This window comes from Coregonus clupeaformis, chromosome 31 (assembly GCF_020615455.1).
Source record: "Coregonus clupeaformis isolate EN_2021a chromosome 31, ASM2061545v1, whole genome shotgun sequence".
Taxonomy (NCBI): Eukaryota; Metazoa; Chordata; class Actinopteri; order Salmoniformes; family Salmonidae; genus Coregonus; species Coregonus clupeaformis.
Window position 1 is genome coordinate 30,294,810 of NC_059222.1, and position 10,158 is coordinate 30,304,967.

The window sequence follows — 10,158 nt, forward strand, 5'->3', positions numbered from 1 at the left end:
CTCTTCTGGGAAGGCTTTCCACTAGATGTTGGAACATTGCTGCGGGGACTTGCTTCCATTCAGCCACAAGAGCATTAATGAGGTCGGGCACTGATGTTGGGCGATTAGGCCTGGCTCATAGTCGGCGTTCCAATTAATTCCAAAGGTGTTCAATAGGGTTGAGGTCAGGGCTCTGTACAGGCCAGTCAAGTTCTTCCACACCTATCTCGACAAACCATTTCTGTCTGGACCTCGTTTTGTGCATGGAGGCATTGTCTTGCTGAAACAGGAAAGGGCCTTCCACAAACTCTTACCACAATGTTGGAAGCACAGAATCGTCTAGCATGTCATTTTATGCTGTAGCGTTAAGATTTCCCTTCACTTAACTAAGGGGCCTAGCCCAAACGATGAAAAACAGCCCCAGACCATTATTCCTCCTCCACCAAACTTTACAGTTGGCACTATGCATTCGGGCAGGTAGCATTCTCCTGGCATCCGCCAAACCCAGATTTGTCCGTCGGACTGCCAGATGGTGAAGCGTGATTCATCACTCCAGAGAATGCGTTTCCGCTGCTCCAGAGTCCAATGACAGTGAGCTTTACACCACTCCAGCCGACGCTTGACATTGCGCATGGTGATCTTAGGCTTGTGTGTGGCTGCTCGGCCATGGAAACCCATTTCATGAAGCTCCCGAAGAACAGTTCTTGTGCTGACATTGCTTCCAGAGGCAGTTTGGAACTCGGTAGTGAGTGTTGCAACCGAGGACAGACGATTTTTACACGCTACGCGCTTCAGTACTCGGTGGTCCCGTTCTTTGAACTTGTGTGGCCTACCACTTCATGGCTGAACCGTTGTTGCTCCTAGACGTTTCCACTTCACAATAACAGCACTAACAGTTGACCGGGGCAGCTCTAGCAGGGCAGAAATTTGACAAACTGACTTGTTGGAAAGGTGGCATCATATGACGGTGCCACGTTGAAAGTCACTGAGCTCTTCAGTAAGGCCATTCTACTGTAAATGTTTGTCTATTGAGATTGCATGGCTGTATGCTTGATTTTATACACCTGTCAGCAACGGGTGTGGCTGAAATAGCCAAGTCCACTCATTTGAAGGGGTGTCCATATACTTTTGTATATATAGTGTATAACATAAGCCATATAGCAGACACTTTCATCCAAAGCGACTTACAGACATGCGTGCATACATTTTCCGTATGGGTGGTCACAGCGGGAATCAAACCCACGACCCTTGGCGTTGCAAGCGTCAGGCTCTACCGAGGGTGGCCACACAAGACCACAGTAAAAAAGGACAGTTTGTATATTAGTACATATCACAAATGACTGTCTTATTTGGTTGTTATTTGGTTGTTATTCCCACAACAATGCAGCATTCAGGCAGTGAGATGGCCAAAAACTCTAAAATGGCTTTCTTTATCAAAGCATCGAAAACCACTACATAGTGCACCAAACAATGGCTGTTTTATTTGGTTGTTACTTGGTTGTTATTTTTCACAACATGGTGACATTCAGGTGGTGAGGTTTTCCTAGTTGTGAATTCTGCCTGAAGGTAAAAAACACATGCTTCATGTCGATGTCTAAAGACACATAGTCAGCACACATGACATTTCTTTCTCCTTTTCACATAGCTGTGAACCCTTTCTTCTCTTCTTCTCTTTTCTCTGTTCTCTTTTCTTCTCACTAAAGGTTTCTTACAGTTAAACTGCTTCTCTTGTCTTCTCTTCACTTTTCTTCTGAGTCTCAGTTGCTGTTGTTTACCTGTTTGCCATGGGCTGACTTGGTGGCTTTGTTATGGACGATACACCCTGGGAACATATCAGCCAATACTACTAGTTTTGGTGATATGTGCCGTTTCACACATGAAAACAATGTAAACCATATGCCATGGCCGTCTCAGTCACCAGATCTCAACCCAATTCAACACTAATGGGAGATTCTGGAACTGTTCCTGAGACAGCATTTTCCACCACCATCCACAAAATACCAAATGATGGAATTTCTCGTGGAAGAATGGTGTCACATTCCTCCAATAGAGTTCCAGACACTTGTAGAATCTATGCCAAGGTGCATTGAAGCTGTTCTGGCTGGTGGTGGCCCAACACGCTATTATTTTTGACAGTTACCTGTATCTATAAAGTGTTTCTTCATTTGCAATAGCCATGGAACTTTAAAATGTGAGGGACTAATAGCGTAAATGTGGCTAATGAAATGTACACAGTCACCGTCATACATGATGTACATCAGCTGGGGGTAAAAACGTATTCCTGTCCAGTTGTTAACAAACTCTGTGGCTGAGAGAGGCAGGGCTCGGGGAGTTTGTGTGAGTTTGTGTGCATGCGTGCATGTGTGTGTGTGTGTGCTCACTAGTCACACTCCTCTGCTAAGAAGTAGGAATGTCATTAAATAAACACTGTTAATACCTGCCCAGCTCGACTCTCTACACACACCCTTGTATGTGTGGGTCTCTGTTGAATACATGCATGCTTTGAAGAGGTTTGAGCAGTGGGCTCAGGGAAAAGAGTTGGAAATAGCTTTCAGGCTAAATAAGCTGAAGCTAACACTAAAACCTTGATATACAGTACAGGCATGGAAGATGTGACTGGGAACCAAATGTGTTCATGAATTTGGCCAGTATAATCTCGTAGTTATCATTATCATGAATTTAAAGTAAAGTCTTCAGTACTGAGCCTTATATAATGCTCAATATAAGCAAGGTCAATGTCTGAATATCTTTAATGTCTTTAATGCTTTAAAAGCTGAGCCTCTTTGATTATGAATATGTACAATATGTGGGAGGAGGGTTACACAATGTCTATTAAGTATCAGTGGGATCACCTCTGCTCCTCCATTTAAATACCATTCTGTTCCAGCACTGGGTTTCATGTCAGGGATTATGTTCAGCAGGCTGAGCTGCACTATCATGAAAAATCCAACAGAACACCACCAGCCAGTCAGCTTCATGACATCAACGTGACACGGAGACAAAATGGAACACTTCTAAAATGACACCCTATTCCTTATGTAGTGCGCTATTGACCAGAGTGGCAGACCAATATGGCCCATAGCCACATAGAAAACACACACACAGACCTTGGCTAGGTCTCAAAAAACACACTATGGACATAGTTTATGTTTGTTTGTTTGTGTGCGTGCATGCGTGCGTGTGTGTGTGTTTTCCTGCTGCAGACACAGAAAGTACACTTACAAATTATATAAAGCTGTGCTTTCGCAGTCAGGTGGACTTTGAGAAATTCAATTACACTCAGCATTGAACAGCTAGTGGTTGTGGATGGAATGGGTTTTGGAGTGAGGGCCATCCATTGCGTTTAGCAGGGACGATGTGTCACATTTCCATGAATAGTAAATGGAGTCTGATACAGTGGGCTCTGACTCCCTGTGATTTGTATTTTTATCCTTCTCTCTTTCCTCACTTGCTCCTCTCTCTTACATTTAGACTCTAACCTTCCCTCACTTACACACTCATGTTCTGAAGTCCTTCATCTAAACAGATGTTCTGTCTCCTCTCCACTCCTTGGGTATCAAATCGATTTCTGGGACAGGAGAAGACGGCATTGAGCTCTCAAAAATAGTCTTAACTAATTCAGAGCTGGGGAATGAATGGTTTCTCAGCTTTCTCAGCTTCATATATTAAGACCCCATATGAGCATTTGATACACAACACAAGTACACTGCATACAAACAGAGAAAAATAGAAGGATCGCTTCACATCTAGACTAGTGTTTCTTTAAGTTTTCCGACTGCTACTTGAGCGTGGAGCGTGCACAAACCCTTAATTTGAGAAGCCTTCAATCTCTTTTGTTTGCCAGAAATGATGTCAAGGTAGTCATGGAAACTCTTCTTACAGATTACTCTTTGGCAGTGAGAGTAGCACTCAAGTGCCATTTTCTCCCCAGGCCAAATGTCAGATCCCATTGCTTTAATGGCAATGAGCTGTTTTCTACAATTGGTTTAAAAAGGCACTTTGAACACAAACAGAGGGTGATAGAGACAGACTGTTATAGGAAAATAGTTAGTTCATCTAAGATAGTCTTCTATTTTTCTCATCCTCTTGTTCTCATCCAGGTTGAATATCACTGCTTGAGAATAGATTGTAAAAGAAAAGCATAATGTTGTGTTTGTTCCCACAATGTGATTTCACTGGATCAAAGAGCTGATACAGTAGTGTTAGTGTAAGGAGAGGAGCAGGAGCCAGATTTCGCTGATGGGTGTCCTTCTACAGCCCCGGGGAAAGGTGATAGGCTGGCCAGGAGTGTGAGAGCAGAAAAACAAACCATGGAGCAGAAAAATAATGTTTTTGGCCTACTGTACATTATCAGCATCAGCAACTCTCTATTTGAATCTCTAGGGGAGTATTGAAAGAGAGAGAACAGAGAATGGTGGTGGTGGATGTGGGGATGTGTGTGTGGAAGGGGGGTGGAAGTGACATTGCACTTTGCCTGTGTTGAAATGTATGGATAGCTGAACAGCAATGATCATATGCTCAAATATATTTACAGAACTTCTGATAATTTTCTTGCTTACAGTTTACAGTTTAGTCATTTAGCAGACTCTCTTTGTGAGTGCTTACATTTTCGTAGTGCCTGACTTGCATATCTTAGAACACCTTTTGCAAAACTTTAGTCAGTGAATACAAAATTCACTGTTAAGTGTTTTGTTCACAGAGTATTAACACATTGTTTTCATCAGAAGAGAAATGTGTGCAATTGTGTTCACTGTTTCTGGCAATCAGTAAATACTTCTGTATGAAAGTCTAAATCACCCCATCAGTGTCATACCATGTACAATATAGGGAAAGATCTAGACCAGGGGTGTCAAACATACGGTCCAGGGGTGTCAAACATCCGGCCCGCAAGGGGGTTCAATCCGGCTCATGGGTGGTTTGAGAAAAAAAATGAAGAAAAAAAATGACTAAAACCAAATCGAAACTGTGTAGAAATTATAATGGACTGTGTCCAGCTCTCTAATAATCAACTAAATGAATGCTAGACAGTCAGGAAGCATCAAAAATTCAAAAAACAATGGATAGAGGACCATTTTTTGCAAATGTTGACGCGAGGAAATATAACACATTTTCAGTGCAGCCCTCCGGACCTTGTTGAAGACTGAATGTGGCCTGGGGGCAAAATTAGTTTAACACCCTTGATCTAGGCAATGGGGACTGTCTAATAGTGATGATTTTTTTTACAATTTTGCAAACATGCAGAAAATGAAGTTGGTTTACTTCTACTTAACTTTGGGTTGCTCCTAAGCCATCTCCTACATTGTGACCTTCCATTATAGAACTTTGCTTTGATGTGGATTTAGGCCTATACATTCATATCAGTTGTGTTCCTCCGTTGTATTCACCTTTCCTTATTTCTATTGTGGATTGTGTTTCTGTGTGCCAATGGAAAGTGTACAAATCTATTAGCAATCAACCTTTGTATTGAATACATGGAATTGGATTGTGACAATACCGATGAACAAATCCTGCACACAATGTGCTTATTTATTAGTATTTTTATCAGGAATAATATTTGATGTGTATGAAATTGTTTGGTGAAATTTGGTATTTTTTGTATTTTATTAGGATGCCCATTAGCTGTTGCAAAAGCAGCAGTTACTCTTCCTAGGGTCCACACAAAACATGAAACATGACATAATACAGAACATTAATAGACAAGAACAGCTCAAGGACAGAACTACATAAATTCAAAAATGTATTTAAAAAAAGGCACACGTAGCCTACATATCAATACCAATACATACACACAAACTATCTAGGTCAAATAGGGGAGAGGTGTTGTGCCGTGAGGTGTTGCTTTATCTGTTTTTTGAAACCATGTTTGCTGTTCATTTGAGCAATATGAGATGGAACGGAGTTCCATGCAATAATGGCTCTATATAATACTGTACATCTTCTTGAATTTGTTCTGGATTTGGGGACTGTGAAAAGACCCCTGGTGGCATGTCTGGTGGGGTAAGTGTGTGTGTCAGAGCTGTGTGTAAGTTGACAATGCAAACAATTTGGCATTTTCAACACATTCATGTTTCTGAAAAAAATAAGTGGTGATGCAGTCAGTCTTCCCTCAACTCTTAGCCAGGAGAGACTGGCATGCATAGTATTTATACCAGCCCTCTGATTACAATCAAGAGCAAGATGTGCCGCTCTGTTCTGGGCCAGCTGCAACTTAACTAGTAATATATATCTATTCACATATCTTGCATATCTTATTTTCCATCATTATCAATGAATATGCATAATAATGTCGGCAGTTCATGCGTAGGATTTTAACCTATAACCCGGATTGCCATTGTATTACATTTTTGACAAGCAATTATTATTTCATCCTATATTCTCCCTAACATCCTTACCCCCTTGCAACAGATGTGGGATAAACACACACGCACATACTCTAACACACTCAACCCCTTTCCTCCACAATCAACCATAAAATCAGATGCTCAACGGTTGTTACATCCCAGAGCCCAACTCAAGAAAGGACCTGATTTACGAATGCATATACGAATGCATATACAGTTACAGCTGTTTGAGAAAGCATGCAAGATTGAGCAAAAATTGACAACAATGTGAGATTTGATTAATCTATTTAATCTATGTCAAGTCCTAGGTGATGGAGATCACATCCACCCTCTTCACCTGAGACACAAACACTCTGGTCCCCCGTTGTAACCATTTTTCCCAAGCATCTCCGTGCACTCAGACCTTTGATTATTTTGTGCCACCTGGGCCACAATGATAAGCCCCCTCTCTGATTGTCCGAGTGTGACCCCCTTTTCAATTTGCAGTAAGTCAGCCAGTCACATGTACAGCCAGACTTATTAGCCACTCCTTTTGCCCCATCTCTTTCAACCATACAGTTTTTCAATTCCTCATCAATCCATGGAGCCTTAACAGTTCTAACAGTCAGTTTCTTAACAGGTGCATGTTTATCAATAATTGGAAGAAGCAATTTCATAAATTCATCAAGCGCAGCATCTGGATGCTCCTTATTAATCACATTAGACCAACAAATATTTTTAACATCATCCACATAAGAGTCACAGCAAAATCTTTAGTATGATCTGTTATACACTATTTTAGGCCCAGCTTTTGGAACTTTGGCTTTCCTGGATATAGCCATAATATTGTAATCACTGCATCCAATGGGTACGGATACAGCTTTAGAACAAAGTTCTACTGTATTAGTAAAAATGTGATTGATACATGTGTATGATCTTGTTCCTGTAGTGCTTGCAAACACTATGGTAGGTTGATTACAGTTTTTTTCAATTGTTTACACGCGATTTTGAAAACAGAGTTATTTTTGTCAAAATATAATCACAATTATCCAAACACCACAATCAATTAGCAAAATTCCTAGATTGTTTGCAAAATGACACACTTCAGTCAAAACATACACACTTCAGTCAAAACATATACACATATTTGTGAAAATGCTATTTGTTTTCATTTAACCAACACAGTCATCAATGATCATACACTATTGCAGCCAGTTTCACACTGCTGTGATAAATAAAAAACACATTTGTAAAAAAAAAAAAAAAAAAAAGATTTTTGGCCAGACATTCTTACTGTATGTGAGAGATAATTTAGGTGACAAAAAATAGTGAGAAACTCACAACATTATTCATGATTTGTTTTGAGATATAAGGAGAATGTAGACAAATACTGTAGGCCTACTATAACCTTACCAAGCACTGCACAACACTTGATGCTGCAGACTGAATATTTCAAGTATTTATTTCAATACTTACAGTATTTCTTACCATAATCAGTTACAGTAATCAACCAACAATGATATCAATTACTGTAAACAAATAAAATCCGTAGACAAATAAAAATTACTGCATGAATTACAGTACATACACTTTGACTCTGAAGAAAAGTAAAGTAAAAGTAAACAGAAATGAAAGAAAACTACTGTAAAAGCAACAAGAATACTGTAACTATCCGTCTCTCCGTCTGGCTGGATCAGGCCATAACATTTCATCCACATCACAGGCTATGTCTTCATTGGCAAGGCACCGTTGGAAGAATCGCCTTGTGTGACGAATCCACCCCTGCACTGAAGCTGCTTCAATAAGATCACATGCCTGTTCCATGGCCTGAATGAGGGGAAAACGGTCATAAGGCCGCAGGTCATATACCTTCCACCGCCACGTTGAAAAAAATTATTCTATAGGATTCAGGAAGGGGGAGTATGGGGGAAGGTATAAAACTTCAAAATCAGGGTGATCATGGAACCAGTTCTGGACTAGAGCAGCCCGATGAAATGAGACATTGTCCCAAACGACAATGTACCGCATCTGGTCCACTTGGTGTAATGCTGTGACAATATCATGCAATCGGTCAAGAAATGCAAGTATCAGATTTGCATTATAGGGTCCCAGATTTGCATGGTGGTGGAGGACCCCATTTTGTGTGATAGCAGCGCAAAGGGTGATGTTACCCCCTCGCTGCCCTGGCACATTGGTGATTGCCCTGTGCCCAATTACATTTCTCCCTCTTCTTCTTGTTTTTGCAAGGTTAAATCCAGCCTCATCCACATATATAAATTCATGTTGAATTTCAGCAGCATCCATTTGCAAGACTCTCTGAAACACATTAAAGAAAATAGGATGCTATTCAATATCTATAGCACAGTATTTTTTTTGTGACAGAACATTATGAGCAGTGCATGATACCACACCATAGTCAGATGAACAATGCATACCTCCACATACTCATTGCGCAGATGTTTCACTCTCTCTGAATTTCTGTCAAATGGTACCCGATACAGTTGCTTCATGTATATTTGATTTTTCTTTAGGATTCGACCTAATGTTGACAGAGAGACTCGTTGGATGTTATTGAAAATATTGTCATCATTGATGATATTGGCTTGGATTTCTCGTAGCCTGATACAATTATTGGCCAAAACCATGTTCACAATGGCGGCCTCTTGTGCACGACTAAACATAGGGCCCCTTCCACCTTGGTGTCCTCGACCCTCAATCCTATGTAAAAACAAAATAAGATAAAAATAAATAAATATATATATATATATATATATATATATGCAGCCTACTGTCAAATGTCACAGTAAACAATATTGATTATACAAGCTTCAGTTTCAATGTATACTGTGTGGTTAGCTTACCTGTTTTCTCGATGAAATGTCCGAATTACTGACGCAACAGTATTTCTGCTGAGATTTGGTTGAACTCTTTGTCCAGCTTCCATCAGTGTCAGTCCATGGTTGATAACATGGTCAATAAGTGTTGCACGGGATTTCTCGAGTCAAATTTGGTCCCTCGTCTTCTTTGTTCAGGTTCTATCAACTCTTCAAGTCCTTCTCTACCTCTTCCTCTACCTAGGTGTCTTCCTCTACCTCCTTCTCTTCCTCTACCTTCTTCTCCTCTACCTATGCCTCTTCCTCTACCTCCTTCTCCTCTTCCTCTACCGCCTTCATCTCCTCTTTGAGCTCCCCCTCTCATTCTCACTCTTCTTCTTCTTCTAACTCCTTCCATTTTTGTTGAAGACAGGTGAACTCACCTGCTGCCTTTTATAGCACACCTGAGTGCTGCGTTTTCAAATTAGCACATGTGTGCTTCCACACCTGGTAGATGTGTTTATCCAATTTGTTCATTAGTGTGGTAATTGGCAATCCGGTGCTTTGTAATTACAAGGAAGTAACCTCACGATCCTTATCTGTGTCTAAGGTGTGAAAATGTGTGTAGAGTTTTACAAATCACTGTGTGTAATGTTTTGCAAAAAGGGTGAGGCGGACATTGTGTGTAATGTTGTGCAAATCTGTGGAGGTGTTTTGCTCATTGGAGTACAATTTTGCTAATTGTGTGGAAATTTTAATTTTAGTGTGTAAACAATCGTAAAAAACTGTAATAACCTGAACCAGATTACAGGCACTGGTTACAGTGAGAAGCTTCCTCTTGAGCGGACAGCTTGATGAAAACCAGTCAATATTCAGGTCCCCAAGAAAGTAGACCTCTCTGTTCAAATCAAATCAAATCAAATGTTATTTGTCACATACACGTGTTTAGCAGATGTTATAGCGGGTGTAGCGAAATTCTTGTGCTTCTAGCTCCGACAGTGCAGTAATATCTAACAAGTAATATCTAACAATTTCACAACATGAAC

The 10,158-nt window shown here is 40.5% G+C and overlaps 1 long non-coding RNA gene across 1 annotated transcript; it reads right to left on the reverse strand.

Moving 5' to 3' along the window:
* Positions 1–8,366: 8,366 nt before the first annotated feature.
* Positions 8,367–9,283, reverse strand: LOC123482374. Its single transcript, XR_006657678.1, has 3 exons — positions 9,161–9,283; positions 8,735–9,017; positions 8,367–8,615 (listed from the first exon to the last, which is right to left on the reverse strand). It is a non-coding gene; the product is annotated as an uncharacterized LOC123482374 (long non-coding RNA).
* Positions 9,284–10,158: the final 875 nt, after the last annotated feature.